At 37.9% G+C, this 13,888-nt stretch overlaps 1 protein-coding gene across 2 annotated transcripts in view; it reads right to left on the reverse strand.

Annotated features, from left to right (window-relative positions):
- The window catches only part of MAST4 (microtubule associated serine/threonine kinase family member 4), a 270,348-nt gene that overhangs the window by 197,484 nt on the left and 58,976 nt on the right, over positions 1–13,888 (reverse strand). The gene's annotated exons all lie outside the window — the stretch shown is intronic.

Below are 13,888 nucleotides of genomic sequence, written 5' to 3' on the forward strand. Positions count from 1 at the left end.
CAGTCAGGATTGTCTCCCTACAGGTACTAATGAGGCAGATCACATCTCCAGCTCATGAAGCTTGAGCTACAAACTAGCAGCAAGGAGAATATTCAAGGAATTATACTAGGATGACAAGCATGTATCAATACTGGTTAATTTTTGCTTACTTTCAGCCACTATCAAGAAACAGGACAAACTATATACTGGTCTTGGCAATATGTCCACCTTAAGTTCTTACTTATCTCTTCAAACTATGCAAAAGTGAGACAATCACATTACAAAAGCAACTGACTTCTCTTGGTAGACCAATAAGCTGATGCAAAGCAACAATTCAGAAGACTTTTTATTTATTTTTTTTTAATTTTTAAATTTAATTTATTTAAATCTCAGTTCAAAAACACAATGAAAGATCTTGACTGAAGAGATCAAATGAAGAACATCTTCAAACCACATGGCCTAAACATTTGTTTCCTGAAATTATTAAACCCCACCTCATTAATCTTGTCATCTCAGACAGATGTGCATGTGCTATCATGTGCATGACCACTGACACAGGATGTGTACCCTGGTAAATCGGCACAGGTTTGCCAAGAAATCAAAAGCCTCAGCTTCATAACTTTGTTTTAACAGTAGATCCACAGAGAGCTGCAGAGGTCTCTGGGAAGTGACTGTCTGGGAAGCTAGATTCCCAAGCAGCAGTACAGCATAGTCTTCTAACACTTTCCTATTAGTCTTCTAAATGTGCTATTGTTCTTTGTTACATTGGTGAAGTGGAACCCAGAAACATTTTTTCATACAATTTGCTAACAGCCTGCCTGAGAATAGAAGAAAAATGTACACCAAATCTGTGGTTTCTTGCCCAATTATTTAGGAAAGCATTTTCCAGACTGGAAAACCTGAATTAATTTCCCATCTGCTCTTTCCGCCTCTTTCTATGAAATTTTGGTTCCCTTTTTGCATAGGTTCTGTGGACACACACACTTAGAGAGCTAGGGAATTACAGCTTGGAAATTCCTTTTAGGCCTGGATTTCTCCTCAGGTCCATTCTCAGGCTGAGAAGCTGACTATGGCTTCAGTTAGGGAGGAAGTCTCCCAAAGTGATAATATGGTGAAAAACAGAGTGGCATTCATAAAAAAGATTAACACCTGGTGTTTTTCCCATGGGATACATCCTGAGGTACTGTCCCAAGGATGTTTTTCCCAATTGTCCAATGAACTACTCCCCTGTCCTAGCTGCATGTAACACACTTTAAATACGGGCTGTCCGTACAATAAAGTTGGCCTTTTTTCCCTAAAAGAGGTCCGTGTGTGTTGCTTTCTCTCTCTTTGCAGCGCAGTAACCACAAGGTTCCCATCATCTTCAACTAAAAGGGTGCCATAAAAGCTTAAGGCATTGATTTCAATATACACATCTTTAATATTTCATTGACGTCAATCCTGAAATATACCAGTGACGCATGCAGTCAGAGAGAGCTTTATATCCATCACCTCAAAAGGTTAGTTCCCTCTCATCTGGACAGGAAAAAGAGAATTAAGAAGTGAATGCAAAAAACTAAGTTATACAAACCTTCCATTTAAATAGGTACGTTCTACTTCTTTAATGCCTTCTACATAAAGATAGGTCTATGCCTTTTCTCTCCTTCCTTTTTGACTCTACTTCTTAGACACTGGTAAGATGAAGTTCTCAGAGAAGGGTGAAGTCAAACATTTCCTAGTGCTGGGATCCAGAGGTTTCCAGACATCCAGCAACATCCAGACAACTCCAAAGAAGCCATCAGCAAAACGCTTCAGCAATACCTATGTTGTCAAGTAGACATACAATACACATAACTCCTTCAGAAACTCTATATTAATCCTCTCTAGAACTAGCCATCAGGAAAATTATAATAAATAATTTTCAACTTCATCACCATAGCATAATATTAGGGCATTTTATCCTCATAGAAATCCATATTTGAAAAGCAATAAGTCTTCCCCTGATCCCTTCAAGAAAGAAAAAGGTTCATTCTATTAAAGTTTATTCTAGAACTGGGGAACATCATCACTCTTTGATTAACAAGTTTCTCACACGGTGCTGTAGTTTAGGAATGGTATTCTCCAACTTAAGTGTTCCAAGCAAAAAAGAAAATCATAAGCTGCTCCCCTCCCACTCTAGTGGGACACACAAAAGGCAGAGATTAAGGATTTAAGTAAGAACATTTACTGGAAACAGCAATGAGATAAGAAAATTAACAGGAACAGCAACAACACTGAACACAAATAGGTACACAAAGAGAGGGTTATTTAGATGCAAAAATGTTCAGCAGGTCCGGGACAACAAAAAACAAGAGCAGACAGACCCTCGCCCACCATGCTTTCACCAGGATCAGAAAGAAGCCCCTTCCTTCGTGGTAGCAAGAGAATGAGACCCTTCCCCTCACCTCCCCAGCAATGAGATAAATAGCAATGAGTAACATTTGGGTCTTGGCCTTGCCCACTCCGCACAGTACATGGCAGCCCAGAACTCTAAGGTTCAGCCAATACTACAGCACACATCACTCCACCCAGTACTGTAAAAAAATTAACTCTGTCCCGGCCAAAACTACAATACAGGGGGGCTAAAACTCAAAATCCATTATCAGACACTAGGCCCCTCCCAGACTGCACTAATTTACATTTTGTATGAATCCCACTTGAGCTTCCCAAGAAAAAAGATAGAAGGCAATCATTTGCATTTAGTACACAAATTAATATTGTTTTAAGTTTGGATCCCAAGCCAAAAAGGTTTAAATGACAAGAATATTTAGTCTAAGAGGACAAAGATATATGAGAAATAAGTGCTATTATTAATGCTTGTACATACTTTTCATTGTAAATGTGCACTAGATCCAAAATTTGGAGAGCTAGTATTGTCTGTACCTTATCATGTGTAGGGTATTCTAACAGCCACCTTTACTATTTGTCCTTTACAGTAATCTATATTTTACTATGTTTATCTCGCTCAGATATCTGAAAGAAAGTCTAAGATATCTTGATACAGAGGCTAGAGGAGATGCAATCCTACACAACAACAGAATCTTGTACTAAGCCCTGCCTTGAACTGTAATATTTGTCAGTGTCTCCACTCTAAGAATTCACTTAATATTTCATTATATTTCTTGCACAATTAACATCAAGAAATACTTAAAATAATGTTGGAGTTGTCTGTTGAAAAGCTAAATTGGGCAGTAAACACTATCAAAATTGCCAGTTAAATCGTAAGCATGCATGATGCTGGAATGATCCCTCCTCCCATCTTTACTCCCAACAGAAGCCTTGAAGGTACCACAGTTTTCACAAAATACTGGAATTAAGGCAAGCAGACTGCCTAGAACTCCAATTTTCTTTTCATAGTACAAAGGCTTTTAAACACAGAGATGGCATACAAGAAATATGCTTTCAAAAGGAGCAAAATTAGCCTTACACAAAAAGATAGTAACAGATAAATAAATCTCTTATCAGAGAGCAGCACTAACCTACTGCATTAAACCATTACACAATAAAACAGTCCCTGCCCAAAGTGACTTAATCATCAACCCTCCTTCAATTCCTCCAATAATAATTAAAAAAAAATCCTGTCATACTGTCCACTCCTCCTTTCCCTTGACATTATAAAACTTTTCTTGCTAGTTTCATTCATAATTGTATGTATTTTACTGCTTTTACATTTTCTTTGATAACCCTTGAACTTATACATATTCACACTTCCCCTTGTTAAGTGATTTCAATGCCAGTATTATACAAAGAATTTGAGCTGAAATACATAATTATTTTCACACTGTATTCATATCTGCCTTCAAGTTTCATGCTCCAAGCAGCTGCTTTCCTTTTTAAGTGAATTGATTTATGAAGGTTTCATGAGGGACCGAGAGGAAGGCTTCAACTCCACCTTAACCCTTCCACCTTAATTCAGTATTCTGGCCCATATACAGCATATAACACTGCCAGCATCCAGACAACAGACACACTGGTAGTAATGTTTCTATTACTTTCATAAGCTGAGTCATCCTGTGACAGAAGTCCCCTAATTTTATCCTCTTCAATTCCAAAATGGTCATTGTTGACTTCCTCCTCTACTTCCTCTGCAGAAGCTTTGCTGGTATCTTCCCTTCCTGTGCCTGAAACTACCAGGACAGCCTGAAGTAGCTACACTGGAACTAACAGCATCACATCCCATATCTGAATGCAATCCTTGTTATTCGAGCACATTTATCAAAACACATTTTGATGAAGGGTGGTTTGACTGTGTAATGGCAATAATTCAGCATTTTATAATAGTATTACATCATCGTTGGTGAACATAGGTAATACATCACTGCAGTTTAGAGGCATCTTCCCCTTGAACATGCCTCTTGTACATCTAGGTTCACTTGTAGTAAGTATTTGTTGGAGGCCCAAAGAGAATTGTTGTTAATTCTTACTTCTATTGCATTCAGCATGTACATATTTGTTGTATGACTTACTGTATAAGGACAAAATGACTTACTGTATAAGCACAAGGAGACTAAAACCATGTACACTTCCACCAAAATCAGTCACAAAAGGCAGGCTTTGCTTTATTCTAAATAGAAAAGCGTTTCCTACTGCTGAAGTACTACTCTCCTTCCTCTATCCCTCTCAAATGCATATCATAATACAATGGTTGAGAACTACTAAATGAGCTCAAATCTAATACCTACAAATCTTCCATCTTCAGTTAGAATTTAGAAATAACTTCGTCTATGATAATTAAGCAATTGCATATGATTAAGAAAATGGCATCCAAGTAAGATTTTGCCTTTACAAAATTACTTAGGACAGTATAGATTGCAGTGCTAGAAAGTCTGATTTGTAACCACTCAAAAAGTAAAAATAAATACAGAGGAAGCATCTTGAAGGTTTTTGATAGAAATATTTTTTGTTAAAATATTAGGAGCAGTTTTCTATTACACTACTGCAAATAGAAGACACGCACGTACTTTGCTAAAATGGAAAAATCTGAATTTGGGCTGACAGCAACTACAGACACAATTAGTCCAAAGCAAAGCTGTGCATATGATTACAATGTACCACAGGCTTACCAGAAGCTAGCATCCATATGTTTGTGTTAGCTGCTGTGAAATAGCAGCCTTCAAAATACCCTATTGCCATCTGGACATCTTTAGGCAAGGGCCAAGAAATTCCTTTTACCATTGATTATCTTGTAAAATTCACTATAGGTATTTATGATGTAAGTGCAAAATATTTTTTAAAAATACAGAAGCTAGATGCTTCTCCCTCACTGGCTTACTTAAAAATGTAATTCATCTTGTCTCAGGAACCTATGCTCTGGACAAGTTAGATTTGACAAGCACAGTTTCAAGTGGGTTGCTCACTCCACACGTCTTTTGGGGGAGCCTCAGGGGCATGAGCTACCTCAGAGCAACAGCAACATGCCACAGTAGAAGAGAACACTGGACTCTACTGAGGAGTGCTGTGGGTCATAAAAACATTCTCAAAAGAAACACAGATGGGCACTGCTCCCTCTTCTTACCCCTGGCTTATTTCCAAACACACAAGTCAACCCAGAAGAGCTGGGTTCATTGGCAGGCCTTGATGTGAACAGAAGACCGAGGCCACCACTTTGCCACCATGCCACCAGAGCAGCAATGGCAGTCCCAGCATACCCAAAGCAGCCACTGTTACCAGATGAAAAATTGTCTTCACCTGGTGAGCTAACACAAAGCTTCTTCTCCAAAAACTATTGGGCTGTGGAACTGCACAATGTCCACTGTATAAGGAGGAGAACTGCAAGCTCACCATCCCCTGTGCCCTGCCAACTCAGACATGTCAACTGAACATCAGGATCTACAACCACCAGGGACCACCAGAGAGACCCCTAGGACAGAAGAACACATGCATAAAGGGAAGGGGAAATATGTTAGTGATTTTAGGGAAATTATTATCATATTCTGGTACAATCAGTCAATATGTATGTATGTAAAATATAGTATATAAACAGGAACTTGTACTCAGAATGCATGGCTTCGGGAAAAGCTATTCCCCTGTGCATCTGGCAAAATAAAGAATGCTTGCTTTTTAATGCTTACGCTGGTGTTAAGAACTTCTTTATTTTACCGAACTTTTGGTAACATCACTGCCACTCACAAACTGCCTGAACAGCAGGAAGTGAAGACCAAAGCTGGAAGCAATGTACCACCACTTTTGCCACCACAAATAAGTGAAGCCTCAGTCCAGGTTCAGACACCTGCCAGGTGAAAGGCAGAGCCTCCCACCTTAGTATTCACTAGGTTCAAGTTAGCTTTACTGTCTCAAACTGAACTCCTGTAGACATCCCAGCTGTAGGAAATAATGGGAACACTGCAAATTTTAGGGTCAATTTTCACATGTGGGGGCAGGGAGGAGGGAAGGAATTAAAGCCCATCATTCCCATTAGCTGTTAAGCAGAAAGTAAACAAATGGATGGATTTGAAGTCATCACTAGGAAACTTTTCAATATTTTGCCTTATTATATTGCAGCTGCATCAACAAGTTTTACTGAAATTTACTTTACTTACATTGCAAATGACCACCAACATTAAAAAAATAAATTAATAATGTCTTATTTATTGCCCAGAACTTAAAGGAGCATGTTTTGCATATTATTCAGCTACACATGGTTGAAGTTAATGAACAATGCCACTTTCCCAGTCTGACGCAGAAGGTGAAATTTTCCTTTCAGCCAATTTATCTCCTAAACATAACATTATTCAGGCGAGCCTGTAATTACAATTCACTCAATTACAATTTCTTTTGTAACCATAGAAGAAGCTTGCATAAAAAATCCTATTCCACTCCCTATAGTTCCTTCACTCTTTGATGTACTATAAATCTCCTAAAATGCTCTATATTTGTTTCACTTTCTAAAATTAGACGAAGCAGTGGCACTCTCAGGCACATGGTCTGATTCTTTGGGTCATCCTGAGGAGGCCAGGAACTGGACTCACTGATCCTTGGGTCCCTTCCAACTCAGGATATTCTACAGTTCTATGATTCTGGCTGGCAATGCCATGGCTGGCAATGAAATAAATGTAGCCCACTGAAGGTAAAAATTCGGGGTTAGATTATGAACTTTAAAAAACACAAAAAAGCACAGCAAACCTGCCTTAAAATTTCACCAATATTGGCAGAAATGGAACTGGAAAAGGACACATCCAATCTTGGACCACAAACTAGTAGGATGAAGGTTAAGATCTGTATCCAAAAATACATATATAAAAAAAGAAAATGAAGCCTCCATTAACTACAAAAGTATGCAGAATCAAGCCTGTTTATAAATCAATTACCAGGAATAAGTCATCACATCCCAGAAATAATGTTTCATGCTTGGAACAAAATTCTCTCACTGAAAGTCATTTAAAAGACAGTATAAAATTTTGTTGATAAGGAAATTACTCAGAGTTCCATTGCTAACAGATACTTGCTGAAGTTATATTGACTATTTGCCATCTATTCTTGAAGAATTGTGACAGAAATGTAATATTTGAAATGCATTTGAGATCACCAGCGAATCTCCCTAACCTTTAATTAGATCTGGAGGATAAGGATAGGTTTGAGGTTTTTGGTTTGGTTGGGTTTTTAAAGTATTCCATTACAAGAATACCTACCTCATTAGCACTGTTAGCCAACCACTGACAACAATAACTGCATGATAAAAACAACTTACCAATTGAAGTCATCATTCATGACATTACTTCCTTACCTCACAACTCTACTGAAATATAACTCAGAAAAATAATTGGTTGGCAGTATTTATCAGTGAGCTCAGAGACAGAACACTCTACTGCTTCCCTTTTCTTATCTTAACAACAAATAGGTCCTTTTCCCATAATCCTAACATGCAGGATAAACCGCCAGTCCATTCTGTAACACAAACATAATATAGAGGTGTTACTGCATTCCTTTCATCCTTTCTTACAGCAGCTTACACCTGCTCTAGAAAAATTTCAAGGTCCAGTTCTGTAACTCTGATAACATTAGAAAAAACAGATATTTAAGATTCACACTGCACACATGATGCTACAAAAAGCCCACTAGACTACATGCAAGTGATAATGAGACAGAGTTCCTTTCAACAAATAGTCAGTTTTACAAAAATAAGAATCCTGCACACCAAGAGGTCAGAGACAGCTGATACTGGCAGACTTACAACAAAACTGTGCCTAGAACACAAAGGACCTCAAAAATTCATTATTGCTCAGTTCAAACATGTGAACAACTGCTTCAATCATGGCCAATATTCTTGGCTCACAGCTCTCCATCAGCTCAACATTCGAAGTTTTCCTGACAGAATTTACAGTAAGAAATAGACGTCTCACACTGCACTATGAAGAATACGCCCAGCAACTCATAATTGACATTAAGACAAACATGAAATTATATGTTAACATGCTATCTTCTCTACAGTACCCACTGTGACCCCTTCTTTTGTCTCATGTATATATTGTTACGTGCCATAATTAAATCATTACATGCTTATAGTAATTTTTCAGAAGGTAAAGTTTTCCAGTAGAAAATCCTGCTGCTGTTTCACTGGAAAACATCTATAAATTTTTCCACTCAAGCTGTCAACCTTCCTTCTAAGGATTAAGCACAGGAAGTGTTTTTTCCCTGTTCTCAAATATTTCTCTATCTGTACATTCAATTTATGCTAAAGCATCCGACTTGGAGAAAGCAAGTATGTGGTCAAATCATTTGCTTTACAACATCCACTGCAGAGAGACCACAGGGGAAAAAACAGGATGACTTAAGCCTCTAGGAGTACAAATTCTGTGTTCTTGAAGTGCAATTATAGTTTAATTATAAATATGCTGCAGTCAGTTTTGCACTAATGAACTCAGGTACTAGCAACAACAGGACGGCAGCCTCAAAGACCTCCAATTTAGTTAATCAGCTGATTAAATACAAACATATAGCTAAGTCCAGGCAAGTTCTTTCATCTGTGCTTCTACAGTCACACTGCTAAGCATACTTGAGCCAGTTAATTCAATATCTCTTAGGGTACTTCTTAAGGAGCTATAACTCAAACTTCAGAAATTTAACATGAATATTAATTTTCTCAACTTTTTGTTTTTCCTCTATGACAAATGACTCTTAACAATTTTCAAGCTATTTTTTTAAGTGTCCCAAAGAGGGTTAAACTCAATTTCTCCCTCCTTCAAAACTGGCAGCTTGCAAACATACCTGCTAATTAGGCACTCTACTGCTACAGTTTGCTTTGATCTCAACAACAATCAACTTCTCATGTTCTGATGATACAAGCACGATTAAGCAGCAATCGAGGAGTTAACGGCAAAATAATGAGACAGGAATACAATATCTTCTGTTCTCATCTCAGACTATTACACGGTGCAGACTCCAGACATGTCAAAGAATATGGAAATTATCTTGCTAGGCATACAGGGAAGTAAAAATCAACTCCACTATGCGGGCTGATTGAAGCTTTAAATGATGAAGGTAACTGACAATGACAAATATAACCTAATGTCATCTCAAACAGCAGCGCATCAAGAACCATCTAAAAATGCGTATTTCATAGCAGAATATATTTACTTCATCTAGAGAAGACAGCCTTGTACTGAATGCATTAAAAAAACAAACAAAACCCCCTCCACACTGCATTTCCTCAGCCATGCAATTATAGAATAGATTGCTTCTATCTCTTTCTACTAATCTGGAATAAGTTTTAACACATAACATGGTGCTTTAAGGAAACCTTTGAGGAAGGCAATTGAAAAGACTGCCAGATATGCTCTGGGTAGGCAGTGAACGAAGCATGTTGTGCTTGTGATCATGCACACGTGGCTGCTGATCCTTCTCACCTTGGTAGCCCAGAGCCCAGTGGTGTTAGCTCCCGTGCTGGGCTCTTACTCTCCCTCTGCTGCTGCTGGGGAGAGCCCTCAGACAGCTGCAGATGAAAAGGCTTTCTAAACTGGGTACATCCAGTCCTGACATGCATCACAATGAAAGCCACTTTGAAATACTTCTGCTCTTATATGAGAAGGGAAGAAAATTCAGGAACTAAAATTTCTTACTAAAAGGCACATCTGATAGAGTGCTTTGGCATTGGTAGTCATTCTTACCTGCATCCTACAGCACCCCAGCTTCTGGGGCTGAGGACAGGCCAACAGAGTCCACCAAGCTGTATCCCCAGAGACAGCTGTGAAATCATAGGGCTTTTTATGGAGTGGTGTAATCATGTATTGTATTCATATATTCCTGGTGTAAATATGTAACAGGAAGAATTTTTGATTAAGTACACAGGAAATACAGAACACTTCCTCTTATCTACACCAAGAGCCCATCATTAATAAATTTAATATTTTTGAATGCTGCCATTAAACTAATTACATCATCACTACGACAAGCAGTTATGTATTATGGGAAGGTCCCATTTTCAAAGAGGTTTCAAGGTACAAGTCACATGACTGTACAAGTTCAATTTTCCCCATTTACCAAGTTGTACCAATAGCTGACATTGTAAGACTTAATGAGCTAATCTCCATTTTCAACAATCTTAGTGATAATTTATACAGCCCAATGTTTGTGCAAATTCTGCTACTGCCAATTGCTCCTCTGTATGAACAGGGAAAACCTCCTCTTCCAAGTCCTGCCAGCACATGCAAACCCATGGATAAGAGAACAGCTTGTTTTTTATGGTCCATAAAGCTGTTGATCTTTCTGTTAATTAGTGTTAGCTGAGTGATGAATCTCTGAAGCAAAAAACAGACTGAGAATTCCCAAATTCATTTCAAATCAACCACTGATTAATTATACGGGAATAACTACAACTGCTGAGCGTATTTGGAAAACTGATGACTCAGAGGTGGAAAGCTGATCAACGCAAGAATGTTAAAGAAAAAATATATAAATCACAAGGTTTTTTGCTTTTAGCTCTTCATGAGCTGTAGACAATAAATACGTGATCAGAAGAACATGAAGCAATTTTACTAATGTGCTTTAGGATCCTTGGATTAAAAATTCTGTAAAATGAAATTAGTATGTATTATGTTACCTGTACTTCTGTAAAATCAATATAAGCCTAGCAGATAACAGCCCTACCACAGTAAGACACAATTAACCCACCAGGAAGTCTTTTCCAAGTAGTTATTGATGAGATAACAGTAGGCAAGATAAGAAGTTCAAACTATAGGTAGCTAAAGTGTATTTTTTCTTTATATATAATGGCAGAGCTTATCAGTACAGTATAGAAACAACTGAGTTAGCTGCAGCACTCTCCAAAATATGAACTCTTCCCAGAAATATCTTCTCACACATTTCAGAAGCAGAAAGGGAGATAGCAATCTCCAAATGCTGCAAAGCAATTGAGAAGACAGAACAGGGCTGCACTGCCCATCTCAGGGCAAAGTGAGGAGCAGCAGCGGGACATGAAAGCAAGGGCAATTTGTTTTGCTTGTCCGAGTGATTTGCTAGGTTAACCCTCTCCACGGTAAAAGCTCATTTAATTTCTCATCCTTTCACATTACCTTCTGCTATGGATTCTATTTAAGCATCTCTGAACACAGCAAACTAAAATCTGTAGACAATTTAAGCCAAAAACCCTTTGACTATAGACAGCCCTTTGAAGTTTGTGGAGATCAAGAAAACCAGCCACTACAGAAAAGCAGCTTTTTAATTAAACATCTTTTCTCCTGACTCGAAACAAGTTTTAAATTCACAGTCTGTGTACCATTAGAAATCCTTAAGAAGGCAATCTAAGGCTACAGCAAGAGGAATTTAAATATATGTGTATTAAACAGATGTCTATAGTCCCAAGAGTAATAGAGCTGATCTCACCTAGCCATACTTTCAATTCTGTCTAGCACACCTCCAATGCCCCTGCACCCAGAGGGCACCCAGCATCCCTCTGAAGCAACCCTCTTTTCCCTCTCTATCGGACCTAGGGCTATGAAACAAGCAGCTACAGCTCAGCTTCGTGACAGGGCTGATCCTGCAGTTCAATAAGCTGTGCAAGGATTGTGTTTTACACTTTCTGTGGCACAAGCAGAGCTCTGAAAGATCCAGTTTACTTCCCAGACGAAGGGTGTGGCAAGCACTGTTACCAGCATGTGTTCATGCAGGGAAGGGGGAATCTGGAGCAAGAGAGAAGTTAGGACACAGCAGAAGAGAAAAAAGCAAATACTGATTATAATGTAAAGTGACTAGGTTACCCAAAACTTTATAACCTGTTGGAAACATGACCTTTCAAATTAAAAGATGAATTGGTCATCGATTACATTCAAGCTCTTTAACTCTGAAATTGTTTTATCCCATGAATGCTTATGTTTAGCAACCATAGTTATGAAACACTATCTTTCATCTTGTCCTATTAAACAGGACTGTTTGCACTTCACAACAAGAACTATTAAGGGAGATTTGCTAGAATAATAGCAGGCCACATGCTATTTTTATTCCAAACATAGTCTTTGTTTTTCCAGAAGTCTTCTTCCTGGGCAATTAAGATTAAGGAAAGCAATACTGTTGCAACAATTATATTGAAGGGATTTTTCCAAAATGCTGTAGCAGGGTGTCTCCAGGAACATTTCTTTTATTGGACAAACTTTAATCAATGGCTGTGTAGCAATTTTCAACAGAATGCAATAGTAGATTTATTCTCAAAAACACTGATTCCATTTTTCTTCTAATTTGAAAAGCATTCTTTGATTGTCACTGAAAAGATGTGGTTGCTGGATTGCATAACACTGTGCAACTCAGGGGAAAAAATTTGGCTCCAGTTTCCCTGAAGCTAAGTCCAAAAAAAATTTCAGTTTATATCCCATCTCTGCTGGTTTCCAGCCCACTTCTCCCTGATCATCATGATCAGTACATTATGATGTACTGATGATCCAGTACATCATTCTCAATTTTTCTAGTATTCATATATAAAGAGTTTTGTAATTTACTTCAGCCAATTCAGTATAGCAGCTTCTCAGTAACAGCCATCTTTCAGGTTTTTCAAGTTTCATTCAACAGACTGCAACAATATAGATTTTATTTCTTCTCGTATGTCCTGCATAATATTATTCCCTCCTGTAAAGCTCAATAAAGTCATTTATTTGGGATCTATTCCCGGAGATAAAACCGCTATCTATTTACCTTTATTAATATTCAGCCCTACAGGAATTGAACTATTCTGTTTTGTTTGTTTTCATTGTTAATACTGCTTATGCTCTGTGGCTCAATAACACTGTGTTTTTAACAGCCAACAGAAAGGGAAAGTAAAGTACAAAGTGCAATTCACCTTTCGTAACATTTGGAGTGAGCAACATGCATCAAAATAAGAATATTCTGCAGATTTGCAAGCTAGGAGTCTTGTCTCTTGCTTCACTTATTGCCACCTACTGAATTTTAGGAATTGCACATTTTTTATCAACAGAGGCAGAGACTGAGCTCTACATAATTTCAAAGATACTTTTCTGAACTATTTTCCATTGAACTGATAACCACTGCTAAGCTAGCACTTAAAGGCTCATTTAAAGTAAGAAGTGAGAAGAAAGAATAAAAGGAAGACAGTAATCAGTAATAGTGATATTAAAGATCAGTATTACTAAAGATCACGTTTTTCCCCCTCTATGAAACAGGAATATTTTTCAAAAACATTAAGACTTAAATAGAAATTTGGGAGGGAAGGTATGAGCATAAAAGTTATCCCTTACCAAGCACATGTCAGCTCACCATTTTAAAAGAAGGATTTCAAGTGCCCCCCTTTTTCCTTTTTTTTAATGAGACCATGATTCCTGTAGTTTCAAACCAGAGTGGCAAACCACTCTTAAGCATTAAAGAAATATTAAAAAAAAACCCAAAACTTCAGTATGTTAAAAAAGGTATGTAAGCGCATGACCAAATCAACACTAAAATTATTAACTTCAGA

Source organism: Sturnus vulgaris, chromosome Z, assembly GCF_052056855.1.
Source record: "Sturnus vulgaris isolate bStuVul1 chromosome Z, bStuVul1.hap1, whole genome shotgun sequence".
NCBI lineage: Eukaryota > Metazoa > Chordata > Aves > Passeriformes > Sturnidae > Sturnus > Sturnus vulgaris.